At 46.6% G+C, this 15,293-nt stretch overlaps 1 protein-coding gene across 2 annotated transcripts in view; it reads left to right on the plus strand.

Annotated features, from left to right (window-relative positions):
- KIF16B (kinesin family member 16B) overlaps nucleotides 1-15,293 on the plus strand; it is a 717,875-nt gene that overhangs the window by 676,103 nt on the left and 26,479 nt on the right. The gene's annotated exons all lie outside the window — the stretch shown is intronic.

Raw genomic sequence — 15,293 nt, forward strand, 5'->3', positions numbered from 1 at the left:
GTTATGGCTGCAATTGATATTATCGCCCCTGTGTGTATAAGACCTCGTAAACCACAATGTCGAGCTCCCTGGTTCGACAACAGTGTTAGTGAGCTCAAGAAAAGGGGGCGTAGACTGGAAAGACGATGGAGGAAGACTAACCTAGTGGATGACAAAATAAAACTAATAAAGCATAACGAAGAATCTCAATCGACAATCACCCGTAAGAAATCACAGTTCTTTTCAAATGAGATCACAGCAGCAAACAATAGACCAGCTCAACTTTTCCGCACAGTGGAGATGCTTTGCAAGCCAGCATGCCTGCAGACTGATGAAACCCTCTCCCAGGCAAGATGCAACTAGTTTGCAAACTTCTTTGCAGATAAAATATCCACCATCCGGGCTGGAATCTCCACAGTGCCATCAAAGGAGTGCCAAACTACAAAGCCTGCCAATATAAGCCATCTGCCTTCATGGACCAGCTTTGATCCAGTGGATGTAAAGGACATTGCTGAAATTGCTCGGATTTTGCGTCCCACCACTTGTGATCTGGACCCTGCCTCAACTAAGCTTCTAATAGGTTATATGGATATAATTGGTCCGGCCTGATCTACCACAGCTATGCAGATGATACACAACTGTACTTGTCCTTTGCACCGGGCACTGATAACCCAATAGCAACCCTAAATGGCTTTCTAGCTGAGCTCCAGGAGTGGATGAGTGCCAGTTGGCTGCGACTGAACCCGGATAAAACAGAGGTCCTTATGATAGGACCGCAACATCAAAGGACAAGACTGCAGCATAGCCAACCAACTGGACTTACACTCGGGCATTCAGAATTATAAACCACTGATCGTGTGCGGAATCTTGGCATTGTCCTGGATGGTGGTTTGACACTTAAACATCAGATATCAGCCACAGTCAAATCCTCATTCTTTCACCTGAGGAACATAGCCAGAATCAAGCACTTAATTCACTCAGATGATCTGCCAAAAGTCATACATGCATTTGTATCATCTCGATTAGACTACTGTAATGCCCTCTACCTTGGTTTGCAGCAAAAGAATTGCACCGCTTAAAGCTGGTGCAAAACACAGCTGCCAGGCTGTTAACCAACCAGCCCCGCTGTAGCCACATAACACCCATCCTCTACTCCCTTCACTGGCTGCCTGTAGGATGGCAAATCATCTTCAAGATTGGCTTACTGAGATTCAAAGCATTACATGACCGGGACCCAAGATACCTGAAGCAGCTTCTGATCCCATACTGCCCCACTAAATTACTGCGATCTATAGATAAAGGACTTTTAGCAGTACCTAGAATCTCTCGTAATTCATCTGGGGGTCGAGCTTTTCGTCATGGGGCTCCGACTCTATAGAACTCACTTCCCCGCACAGTGCGAGAGGCCCCAACCATAGAATCCTTCAAAAGTAGACTCAAGACTTTCCTGTTTACTCAAGCATTTCCATAGAGCCTTGAGTCCTATTGGAGAAAGAGCGCTATATAAATAAAATTATTATTATTATTAAACATAGTATTCATAGTATACAGGTGAAACTCTGAAAATTAGAATTTCTAGAATATCGTGCAAAATTTCAGTAATTCAACTTAAAAGGTGAAACGAATTGCCAAAAGAAAGAAGAGAGACATTAAACCGAACAATGCAGAAGAGCTGAAGGCCGCTATTAAAGCATCCTGGTCTTCCATAACACCTCAGCAGTGCCATAGGCTGACAGAATCCATGCCACGCTACATTGAGGCAGTAATTCATGCAAAAGGAGGCCAAACCAAGCACTTAGTACATATGCATGATTATACTTTTCACAGGGCCAACATTTCTGTATTTAAAATGCTTTTTCTTTTTTTTTATGGATTTTATGTAATATTCTAATTTTCTGAAATATTGTGTTTGGGGTTTACTTAAACTGTAAGCCACAATCATCAAAATTATAACAAAGGCTTGAAATATCTCACTTTGTATGTAATGAGTCTATATAATATATTAGTTTCACCTTTTAAGTTGAATTACTGAAATAAATTAACTTTTGCACGATTTTCTAGTTTTCTGAGTTTCACCTGTATTTGTACAAATGTCAGAACTGTGTTTATAGGGATACGGTATGTGGTATCTCAAGCTAAATGTACTATAAATATTAAAAAAGAGCAACGTAGGTGCTTTATATAATGATTAAAAAAAATGGCCAGTGATGAGGACATAGGGGTATATGCAATTGTGGTCGAATTCCCGAAATTGTCGAATTTCGGGTCATTTTCGACCAAAAAAAAAATTCCCCTATGCAATCCAGTGCTTTCCGACCAAAAAACGGACTTTCAAAATTCGACTTTTTGAAATTCGAATTTTTGCAAATTCGACTTTTCTGCAATGATACAAGTGCTGCAATTCGACCAAAGCATATTCAATTCAAGTTTTGAAATTCGACAGCAGTGCTTTTAGACAGCAAATTCGTCATTTTCAATCCGCCACACTTTGGAGGGTGAAAACAAATAAAAAAAATTTATACATTTTTTTTTGGTGTTTTTTTTTTTGGGAATAGCAGATCTATTTATATTAGAAGGGATTAGGTACTTTTTTTTTTTTTTTTTGGGAGGCACAAATATTATTTATATATTTTTTAAAATATTATTATTTTTTTTTATTTTTATTTTTTTTTATGCTGGAAGGGTAAAATCATAAAAAAAAATGGCGTGGGGTCCCCCCTCCAAAGCATAACCAGCCTCGGGCTCATTGAGCTGGTCCTGGTTCTAAAAATGCGGGGAAAAAATTGACAGGGGATCCCCCGTATTTTTAAAACCAGCACCGGGCTCTGCGCCTGGTGCTGGTGCCAAAAATACGGGGGACAAAAAGAGTAGGGGTCCCCCGTATTTTTAACACCAGCATCGGGCTCCACTAGCTGGACAGATAATGCCACAGCCGGGGGTCACTTTTATGCCGTGCCCTGCGGCCGTGGCATCAAATATCCAACTAGTCACCCCTGGCCGGGGTACCCTGGGGGAGTGGGGACCCCTTCAATCAAGGGGTCCCCCCCCCCCCAGCCACCCAAGGGCCAGGGGTGAAGCCCGAGGCTGTCCCCCCCCATCCAATGGGCTGCGGATGGGGGGGCTGATAGCCTTTGTGATAATAAAAAGATATTGTTTTTTCCAATAGTACTACAAGTCCCAGCAAGCCTCCCCCGCAAGCTGGTACTTGGAGAACCACAAGTACCAGCATGCGGGAGAAAAACGGGCCCGCTGGTACCTGTAGTACTACTGGGAAAAAAATACCCAAATAAAAACAGGACACACACACCGTCGACAGTAAAACTTTATTTCATACGTCGACACACACATACTTACCTATGTTCACACGCCGACATCGGTCCTCTTCTCCATGTAGAATCCACGGATACCTGTAAAGAAAAGTTCAAAATACTCACCTCAACCATGGTCCAGAGATAAATCCACGGACTTGGCAAAATAAGAAAACGCAAATACCCGCACCAAAAACGGACTGAAAGGGGTCCCATGCTGACACTAGAGATGAGCGCCTGAAATTTTTCGGGTTTTGGTTTTGGGTTCGGTTCCGCGGCCGTGTTTTGGGTTCGAACGCGTTTTGGCAAAACCTCACCGAATTTTTTTTGTCGGATTCGGGTGTGTTTTGGATTCGGGTGTTTTTTTCCAAAAACACTAAAAAACAGCTTAAATCATAGAATTTGGGGGTCATTTTGATCCCAAAGTATTATTAACCTCAAAAACCATAATTTACACTCATTTTCAGTCTATTCTGAATACCTCACACCTCACAATATTATTTTTAGTCCTAAAATTTGCACAGAGGTCGCTGTGTGAGTAAGATAAGCGACCCTAGTGGCCGACACAAACACCGGGCCCATCTAGGAGTGGCACTGCAGTGTCACGCAGGATGTCCCTTCCAAAAAACCCTCCCCAAACAGCACATGACGCAAAGAAAAAAAGAGGCGCAATGAGGTAGCTGTGTGAGTAAGATTAGCGACCCTAGTGGCCGACACAAACACCGGGCCCATCTAGGAGTGGCACTGCAGTGTCACGCAGGATGGCCCTTCCAAAAAACCCTCCCCAAACAGCACATGACGCAAAGAAAAAAAGAGGCGCAATGAGGTAGCTGTGTGAGTAAGATTAGCGACCCTAGTGGCCGACACAAACACCGGGCCCATCTAGGAGTGGCACTGCAGTGTCACGCAGGATGTCCCTTCCAAAAAAACCTCCCCAAACAGCACATGACGCAAAGAAAAAAAGAGGCGCAATGAGGTAGCTGACTGTGTGAGTAAGATTAGCGACCCTAGTGGCCGACACAAACACCGGGCCCATCTAGGAGTGGCACTGCAGTGTCACGCAGGATGTCCCTTCCAAAAAACCCTCCCCAATCAGCACATGATGCAAAGAAAAAGAAAAGAAAAAAGAGGTGCAAGATGGAATTGTCCTTGGGCCCTCCCACCCACCCTTATGTTGTATAAACAAAACAGGACATGCACACTTTAACCAACCCATCATTTCAGTGACAGGGTCTGCCACACGACTGTGACTGATATGACGGGTTGGTTTGGACCCCCCCCAAAAAAGAAGCAATTAATCTCTCCTTGCACAAACTGGCTCTACAGAGGCAAGATGTCCACCTCATCTTCACCCTCCGATATATCACCGTGTACATCCCCCTCCTCACAGATTATCAATTCGTCCCCACTGGAATCCACCATCTCAGCTCCCTGTGTACTTTGTGGAGGCAATTGCTGCTGGTCAATGTCTCCGCGGAGGAATTGATTATAATTCATTTTAATGAACATCATCTTCTCCACATTTTCTGGATGTAACCTCGTACGCCGATTGCTGACAAGGTGAGCGGCGGCACTAAACACTCTTTCGGAGTACACACTTGTGGGAGGGCAACTTAGGTAGAATAAAGCCAGTTTGTGCAAGGGCCTCCAAATTGCCTCTTTTTCCTGCCAGTATAAGTACGGACTGTGTGACGTGCCTACTTGGATGCGGTCACTCATATAATCCTCCACCATTCTATCAATGTTGAGAGAATCATATGCAGTGACAGTAGACGACATGTCCGTAATCGTTGTCAGGTCCTTCAGTCCGGACCAGATGTCAGCATCAGCAGTCGCTCCAGACTGCCCTGCATCACCGCCAGCGGGTGGGCTCGGAATTCTGAGCCTTTTCCTCGCACCCCCAGTTGCGGGAGAATGTGAAGGAGGAGATGTTGACAGGTCGCGTTCCGCTTGACTTGACAATTTTGTCACCAGCAGGTCTTTCAACCCCAGCAGACCTGTGTCTGCCGGAAAGAGAGATCCAAGGTAGGCTTTAAATCTAGGATCGAGCACGGTGGCCAAAATGTAGTGCTCTGATTTCAACAGATTGACCACCCGTGAATCCTTGTTAAGCGAATTAAGGGCTGCATCCACAAGTCCCACATGCCTAGCGGAATCGCTCCCTTTTAGCTCCTTCTTCAATGCCTCCAGCTTCTTCTGCAAAAGCCTGATGAGGGGAATGACCTGACTCAGGCTGGCAGTGTCTGAACTGACTTCACGTGTGGCAAGTTCAAAGGGCATCAGAACCTTGCACAACGTTGAAATCATTCTCCACTGCACTTGAGACAGGTGCATTCCACCTACTATATCGTGCTCAATTGTATAGGCTTGAATGGCCTTTTGCTGCTCCTCCAACCTCTGAAGCATATAGAGGGTTGAATTCCACCTCGTTACCACTTCTTGCTTCAGATGATGGCAGGGCAGGTTCAGTAGTTTTTGGTGGTGCTCCAGTCTTCTGTACGTGGTGCCTGTACGCCGAAAGTGTCCCGCAATTTTTCTGGCCACCGACAGCATCTCTTGCACGCCCCTGTCGTTTTTTAAAAAATTCTGCACCACCAAATTCAAGGTGTGTGCAAAACATGGGACGTGCTGGAATTTGCCCATATTTAATGCACACACAATATTGCTGGCGTTGTCCGATGCCACAAATCCACAGGAGAGTCCAATTGGGGTAAGCCATTCCGCGATGATCTTCCTCAGTTGCCGTAAGAGGTTTTCAGCTGTGTGCGTATTCTGGAAAGCGGTGATACAAAGCGTAGCCTGCCTAGGAAAGAGTTGGCGTTTGCGAGATGCTGCTACTGGTGCCGCCGCTGCTGTTCTTGCGGCGGGAGTCCATACATCTACCCAGTGGGCTGTCACAGTCATATAGTCCTGACCCTGCCCTGCTCCACTTGTCCACATGTCCGTGGTTAAGTGGACATTGGGTACAACTGCATTTTTTAGGACACTGGTGAGTCTTTTTCTGACGTCCGTGTACATTCTCGGTATCGCCTGCCTAGAGAAGTGGAACCTAGATGGTATTTGGTAACGGGGGCACACTGCCTCAATAAATTGTCTAGTTCCCTGTGAACTAACGGCGGATACCGGACGCACGTCTAACACCAACATAGTTGTCAAGGACTCAGTTATCCGCTTTGCAGTAGGATGACTGCTGTGATATTTCATCTTCCTCGCAAAGGACTGTTGAACAGTCAATTGCTTACTGGAAGTAGTACAAGTGGGCTTACGACTTCCCCTCTGGGATGACCATCGACTCTCAGCGGCAACAACAGCAGCGCCAGCAGCAGTAGGCGTTACACGCAAGGATGCATCGGAGGAATCCCAGGCAGGAGAGGACTCGTCAGAATTGCCAGTGACATGGCCTGCAGGACTATTGGCATTCCTGGGGAAGGAGGAAATTGACACTGAGGGAGTTGGTGGGGTGGTTTGCGTGAGCTTGGTTACAAGAGGAAGGGATTTACTGGTCAGTGGACTGCTTCCGCTGTCACCCAAAGTTTTTGAACTTGTCACTGACTTATTATGAATGCGCTGCAGGTGACTTATAAGGGAGGATGTTCCGAGGTGGTTAACGTCCTTACCCCTACTTATTACAGCTTGACAAAGGGAACACACGGCTTGACACCTGTTGTCCGCATTTCTGGTGAAATACCTCCACACCGAAGAGCTGATTTTTTTGGTATTTTCACCTGGCATGTCAACGGCCATATTCCTCCCACGGACAACAGGTGTCTCCCCGGGTGCCTGACTTAAACAAACCACCTCACCATCAGAATCCTCCTGGTCAATTTCCTCCCCAGCGCCAGCAACACCCATATCCTCCTCATCCTGGTGTACTTCAACACTGACATCTTCAATCTGACTATCAGGAACTGGACTGCGGGTGCTCCTTCCAGCACTTGCAGGGGGCGTGCAAATGGTGGAAGGCGCATGCTCTTCACGTCCAGTGTTGGGAAGGTCAGGCATCGCAACCGACACAATTGGACTCTCCTTGTGGATTTGGGATTTCAAAGAACGCACAGTTCTTTGCGGTGCTTTTGCCAGCTTGAGTCTTTTCAGTTTTCTAGCGAGAGGCTGAGTGCTTCCATCCTCATGTGAAGCTGAACCACTAGCCATGAACATAGGCCAGGGCCTCAGCCGTTCCTTGCCACTCCGTGTGGTAAATGGCATATTGGCAAGTTTACGCTTCTCCTCCGACAATTTTATTTTAGGTTTTGGAGTCCTTTTTTTACTGATATTTGGTGTTTTGGTTTTGACATGCTCTGTACTATGCCATTGGGCATCGGCCTTGGCAGACGACGTTGCTGGCATTTCATCGTCTCGGCCATGACTAGTGGCAGCAGCTTCAGCACGAGGTGGAAGTGGATCTTGATCTTTCCCTAATTTTGGAACCTCAACATTTTTGTTCTCCATATTTTAATAGGCACAACTAAAAGGCACCTCAGGTAAACAATGGAGATGGATGGATTGGATACTAGTATACAATTATGGACGGGCTGCCGAGTGCCGACACAGAGGTAGCCACAGCCGTGAACTACCGCACTGTACTGTGTCTGCTGCTAATATATAGACTGGTTGATAAAGAGATAGTATACTCGTAACTAGTATGTATGTATAAAGAAAGAAAAAAAACCACGGTTAGGTGGTATATACAATTATGGACGGGCTGCCGAGTGCCGACACAGAGGTAGCCACAGCCGTGAACTACCGCACTGTACTGTGTCTGCTGCTAATATATAGACTGGTTGATAAAGAGATAGTATACTCGGAACTAGTATGTATGTATAAAGAAAGAAAAAAAAACCACGGTTAGGTGGTATATACAATTATGGACGGGCTGCCGAGTGCCGACACAGAGGTAGCCACAGCCGTGAACTACCGCACTGTACTGTGTCTGCTGCTAATATATAGACTGGTTGATAAAGAGATAGTATACTCGTAACTAGTATGTATGTATAAAGAAAGAAAAAAAACCACGGTTAGGTGGTATATACAATTATGGACGGGCTGCCGAGTGCCGACACAGAGGTAGCCACAGCCGTGAACTACCGCACTGTACTGTGTCTGCTGCTAATATATAGACTGGTTGATAAAGAGATAGTATACTCGGAACTAGTATGTATGTATAAAGAAAGAAAAAAAAACCACGGTTAGGTGGTATATACAATTATGGACGGGCTGCCGAGTGCCGACACAGAGGTAGCCACAGCCGTGAACTACCGCACTGTACTGTGTCTGCTGCTAATATATAGACTGGTTGATAAAGAGATAGTATACTCGGAACTAGTATGTATGTATAAAGAAAGAAAAAAAAACCACGGTTAGGTGGTATATACAATTATGGACGGGCTGCCGAGTGCCGACACAGAGGTAGCCACAGCCGTGAACTACCGCACTATACTGTGTCTGCTGCTAATATATAGACTGGTTGATAAAGAGATAGTATACTCGTAACTAGTATGTATGTATAAAGAAAGAAAAAAAAACCACGGTTAGGTGGTATATACAATTATGGACGGGCTGCCGAGTGCCGACACAGAGGTAGCCACAGCCGTGAACTACCGCACTGTACTGTGTCTGCTGCTAATATATAGACTGGTTGATAAAGAGATAGTATACTCGTAACTAGTATGTATGTATAAAGAAAGAAAAAAAAACCACGGTTAGGTGGTATATACAATTATGGACGGGCTGCCGAGTGCCGACACAGAGGTAGCCACAGCCGTGAACTACCGCACTGTACTGTGTCTGCTGCTAATATATAGACTGGTTGATAAAGAGATAGTATACTCGTAACTAGTATGTATGTATAAAGAAAGAAAAAAAAACCACGGTTAGGTGGTATATACAATTATGGACGGGCTGCCGAGTGCCGACACAGAGGTAGCCACAGCCGTGAACTACCGCACTGTACTGTGTCTGCTGCTAATATATAGACTGGTTGATAAAGAGATAGTATACTCGTAACTAGTATGTATGTATAAAGAAAGAAAAAAAAACCACGGTTAGGTGGTATATACAATTATGGACGGGCTGCCGAGTGCCGACACAGAGGTAGCCACAGCCGTGAACTACCGCACTGTACTGTGTCTGCTGCTAATATATAGACTGGTTGATAAAGAGATAGTATACTCGTAACTAGTATGTATGTATAAAGAAAGAAAAAAAAACCACGGTTAGGTGGTATATACAATTATGGACGGGCTGCCGAGTGCCGACACAGAGGTAGCCACAGCCGTGAACTACCGCACTGTACTGTGTCTGCTGCTAATATATAGACTGGTTGATAAAGAGATAGTATACTCGTAACTAGTATGTATGTATAAAGAAAGAAAAAAAAACCACGGTTAGGTGGTATATACAATTATGGACGGGCTGCCGAGTGCCGACACAGAGGTAGCCACAGCCGTGAACTACCGCACTGTACTGTGTCTGCTGCTAATATATAGACTGGTTGATAAAGAGATAGTATACTCGTAACTAGTATGTATGTATAAAGAAAGAAAAAAAAACCACGGTTAGGTGGTATATACAATTATGGACGGGCTGCCGAGTGCCGACACAGAGGTAGCCACAGCCGTGAACTACCGCACTGTACTGTGTCTGCTGCTAATATATAGACTGGTTGATAAAGAGATAGTATACTCGTAACTAGTATGTATGTATAAAGAAAGAAAAAAAAACCACGGTTAGGTCACTGGTATATACAATTATGGACGGGCTGCCGAGTGCCGACACAGAGGTAGCCACAGCCGTGAACTACCGCACTGTACTGTGTCTGCTGCTAATATAGACTGGTTGATAAAGAGATAGTATACTACTAATATTATATACTGGTGGTCAGGTCACTGGTCACTAGTCACACTGGCAGTGGCACTCCTGCAGCAAAAGTGTGCACTGTTTAATTTTAATATAATATTATGTACTCCTGGCTCCTGCTATAACCTATAACTGGCACTGCAGTAGTGCTCCCCAGTCTCCCCCACAATTATAAGCTGTGTGAGCTGAGCAGTCAGACAGATATATAATATATATAGATGATGCAGCACACTGGCCTGAGCCTGAGCAGTGCACACAGATATGGTATGTGACTGAGTCACTGTGTGCTGTGTATCGCTTTTTTCAGGCAGAGAACGGATTATAAATAAAAGTGGTGGTCACTGGTCACTATCAGCAAAACTCTGCACTGTACACTACTGAGTACTCCTAATGCTCCCCAAAATTAGTAAATCAAGTGTCTCTCTAATCTATTCTAATTCTAAACGGAGAGGACGCCAGCCACGTCCTCTCCCTATCAATCTCAATGCACGTGTGAAAATGGCGGCGACGCGCGGCTCCTTATATAGAATCCGAGTCTCGCGATAGAATCCGAGCCTCGCGAGAATCCGACAGCGTCATGATGACGTTCGGGCGCGCTCGGGTTAACCGAGCAAGGCGGGAAGATCCGAGTCGCTCGGACCCGTGAAAAAAAACATGAAGTTCTGGCGGGTTCGGATTCAGAGAAACCGAACCCGCTCATCTCTAGCTGACACATGGGACACCTTTCCACGAATGAGACCTGTCAGTGACAGCTGTCACTGACAGGTCTCTAAGCCAATCAGGAAGCGCAACTTCGTTGCGCTCACCTGATTGGCTGAGCGCTGTCTGCACTGTGACAGCGCATCGCACAGCTCCCTCCATTATATTCAATGGTGGGAACTTAGCGGCTAGCGGTGAGGTCACCCGCCGGTCAGCGGCTGACCGGCGGGTGACCCCACCGCTACCCGCAAAGTTCCCACCATTGAAAGTAATGGAGCGGCTTTGCGATGCGCTGTAGGGATGGACATCGATGGTCGATGTTTCTGAACCATCGATGTTTTCGTTTCGATGGTAGTGTTTTTAGCATTTAATGGTGCCCTCCCGATGTTTTTCACCATTGAATGATAGTCATTCGATGGTCTTCCGATGGTGGCTTGTTTTTTTCTAATTCCAAATAGCTATGCCTCCCCTTGCTGCTGTGTCTATCAGGGAAACTTCCTAAGTCCGTTGGAGGCTGTCTGTTTCACACATGAGCCTGCTCAGCCAGTCCCCTCACCCCCTCCCCTCTCTAGGCTGCTGCTAGGCAACAGGGCCCACTGCAAGCTCTGATTGGCTCTCACTGACTCAGAGAGCCAATCAGATCCCAGAACTTACCCTGCTGCAGCAGAAGCCACAGAAACTCGGAGCTCAGGAGGATTCAGAGGAGACAGAGTGACCTCACTGATCTTTATATCACCCCAGCTATACACCACCACTGATCAGGGGGAATAATTTAGGAGGGCTATGGACAAAGTCCTTGCTTGAGTATGTTTTGGACTGTTTGAAAAACCAAGAGAAAACACAAACACCATGAAAAGAACATACAAACTCCACACCATAATCATCGGAATTGGTCCCATGTGAGACAGCAAAGCAAACCGTGCACTGAGCAAGTAGCCATCCACATTATTGTAAGAAATTCCAAGCCGGTACGCCGTACCGCCGGGTCGTCCACAATACTGCATTCCGCTGGCTTCGTTCTGTGTGAGGGGAGGAGAGCGCAGCGCAGTGCCTCTCTTGCCCCTCAATTCTCTTGGATGCCCAGTCTCACTCTCCATCGGCGGCGGCGCGGTCAATCTGAATAAGGCACCGGTTTACTAGCCAATCAGAGCTCATGGACCGGCAGCCGTGGCTCCTGATTGGCTGGCGGTCCGCAAACTCTGGCTAACGAACCGGCGCATCATTTCAGATTGACCCCGCCGCCGTTGGAGAGTGAGACCGGGCATCAAAGAGAATTGAGAGGCAAGAGACGCTATGCTACGCTCTCCTCCCCTCACATAGAAGAAACAGAGCCAGCGGTAAGGGGTGGGGGGCAATGAGCGCACAGTGGGACAATGTATATCTGCCACAGGGGGGGCATTGTATATCTGACACAGTGGGGGCATTGTATATCTGGCACAGTGGGGGCATTGCATATCTGGCACAGTGGGGGCATTGCATATCTGGCACAGTGGGGGCATTGCATATCTGGCACAGTGGGGGCATTGCATATCCGGCACAGTGGGGGCATTGCATATCCGGCACAGTGGGGGCATTGCATATCCGGCACAGTGGGGGCATTGCATATCCGGCACAGTGGGGGCATTGCATATCCGGCACTGTGGGGGCATTGCATATCTGGCACTGTGGGGGCATTGCATATCTGGCACAGTGGGGGTAATGCATATCTGGCACAGTGGGGGTAATGTATATCTGGCACTGTGGGGGCATTGCATAGGGCCGTGGCTCCTGATTGGCTGGCGGTCCGCAAACTCTGGCTAACGAACCGGCGCATCATTTCAGATTGACCCCGCCGCCGTTGGAGAGTGAGACCGGGCATCAAAGAGAATTGAGAGGCAAGAGACGCTATGCTACGCTCTCCTCCCCTCACATAGAAGAAACAGAGCCAGCGGTAAGGGGTGGGGGGCAATGAGCGCACAGTGGGACAATGTATATCTGCCACAGGGGGGGCATTGTATATCTGGCACTGTGGGGGCATTGCATATCTGGCACAGTGGGGGTAATGCATATCTGGCACAGTGGGGGTAATGTATATCTGGCACTGTGGGGGCATTGCATATCTGGCACTGTGGGGGCATTGCATATCTGGCACTGTGGGGGCATTGTATAGCTGGCACAGTGGGGGCAATGTATCTCTGGCACTGTGAGGGCATTGTATATCTGGCACAGTGGGGGCATTGTATATTTGGCACTGAGGGGGCAATGTTACTTCATCATTGGGCATTGTGTGTGTATATTATATATGTATATTATACACACAATGTCCAGTGATAAAGTAATATGTTGCTTAGAGTCTGGTCCTGCCCCCGATCCCAATTCCCACATTGCAAACGAAAATGCAGGCTTTTGCGCATGAACTAGTCATATAACTAGTTTTCACCATCGAATACTTTTGATGTGATGGTTAGTAACCATTGCATCGAAAGTTTCAATGGTGGAACATTGCCATCATATGATGGTTTGCTTTCGATGTCCATCCCTAAATTGCGCTGTCACAGTACAGACAGCGGACAGCCAATCAGGTGAGCGCCACGGAAGTAGCGCTTCCTGATTGGCTGAAGGGACGTCAGTGACAGGAGTCACGTGATGTCCCGGCATTCGGGAGAAAGGGGTCTGATGTGAAAACATTGGACCCCTTTCTAGTCCGGTATGGATCGGTGTTCGGTTTGTTTTTTTGCCAAGAACGTGGATTTACCTCTGGACGTGGATGTACCTCTGGACGCTGGAAGGTGAGTATAATTTTTTCACAGGTACCCTCGGATCGTCGGCGACCGTGGCAGTCGGCGTGTCAACATAGGTAAGTATGTGTGTGTCGGCAGTATGTAATAAAGTTGTACAAGTCACGGTGTCTGTGTCCTGTTTTTATTTGGGTATTTTTTTTCCAGTAGTACTACAGGTACCAGCGGGCCCGTTTTTCTCCCGCATGCTGGTACTTGTGGTTCTCCAAGTACCAGCTTGCGGGGGAGGCTTGCTGGGACTTGTAGTACTAATGGAAAAAACAATATCTTTTTATTATCACAAAGGCTATCAGCCCCCCCATCCGCAGCCCATTGGATGGGGGGGGACAGCCTCGGGCTTCACCCCTGGCCCTTGGGTGGCTGGGGGGGGGGACCCCTTGATTGAAGGGGTCCCCACTCCCCCAGGGTACCCCGGCCAGGGGTGACTAGTTGGATATTTGATGCCACGGCCGCAGGGCACGGCATAAAAGTGACCCCCGGCTGTGGCATTATCTGTCCAGCTAGTGGAGCCCGGTGCTGGTGTTAAAAATACGGGGGACCCCTACTCTTTTTGTCCCCCGTATTTTTGGCACCAGCATCAGGCGCAGAGCCCGGTGCTGGTTTTAAAAATACGGGGGATCCCTGGCCAATTTTTCCCCTGCATTTTTAGAACCAGGACCAGCTCAAAGAGCCCGAGGCTGGTTATGCTTTGGAGGGGGGACCCCACGCCATTTTTTTTTCGGGTTTTTCACGTTTTTTTCCCGTTTTTTAAAATCGCGGCAAAATCCGCCAAATCGGCCGATTTTCGCCCGCGATTCTGGCGAATCCGTTTTTCATTGAATATGGTGAATCCCGGCAGGCACCTGCCGGGATTCACCTGGCGAATTTGGTCGAATTAAAAAACGGCGATAATTGCCGCGAATTCGACCGCAATTGCATATACCCCATAGAGAGCTACTGCAAAGACATTGGTATTTCTGCAAAGAAATATAATCAGCACTTAAAACTGAAACTAAAACTTGTGGCTAAACTTTAAAAACAAGTATATAAATTATCAAAGATGTCTGTAATATTTATTGTAAAAACAATGACATTTGTTTCCATGTTGTGTGTTGTGGACTTCATGTAAAGTACTCATGTCACTGACCAAAGATTATATACAGTAAGGAGGAACATTCTGTAGTGTACAGCCCACAGACACAGTTTAACTTGGAATAGTTTGGCTGCAATTTTGACTTTGAGGTTTAAGCGCTGTTGATATTTTCCTTTCTTGTACGTGCGGCACCCTAATCTCCAGTTTGTGCCTATAGAAGCTGAAATATAGCTGCTTTCCTGAGCACCTTACCTCAAAAAGAATGAGGAGATGAAAAAGATTTTTATTTCATATGTACGGAAAAGTTAGATATGACAGGGATACTTTAATAAATTATTATAACGTTCTCTACAAAACAACGTCATCCCTTTCCTACATAAAAAAAATTGCTGAGATTGTGGACAAGCACTGAAAGTCCTGGCTGAATCAACCTTGAAGTAGGTGTCCTATAGAACCATGCATATCACAGACGGGATCCGGTCTGAAGATCGATACTGTCTAGGTCGACAATGTTTAGGTCGACCACTATAGGTCGACAGTCACTAGGTCGACATGGATGGAAGGTCGACAGGGTTGCTAGGTCGACATGAGTTTTTCAAATTT

Source organism: Pseudophryne corroboree, chromosome 4 (assembly GCF_028390025.1).
Source record: "Pseudophryne corroboree isolate aPseCor3 chromosome 4, aPseCor3.hap2, whole genome shotgun sequence".
NCBI lineage: Eukaryota > Metazoa > Chordata > Amphibia > Anura > Myobatrachidae > Pseudophryne > Pseudophryne corroboree.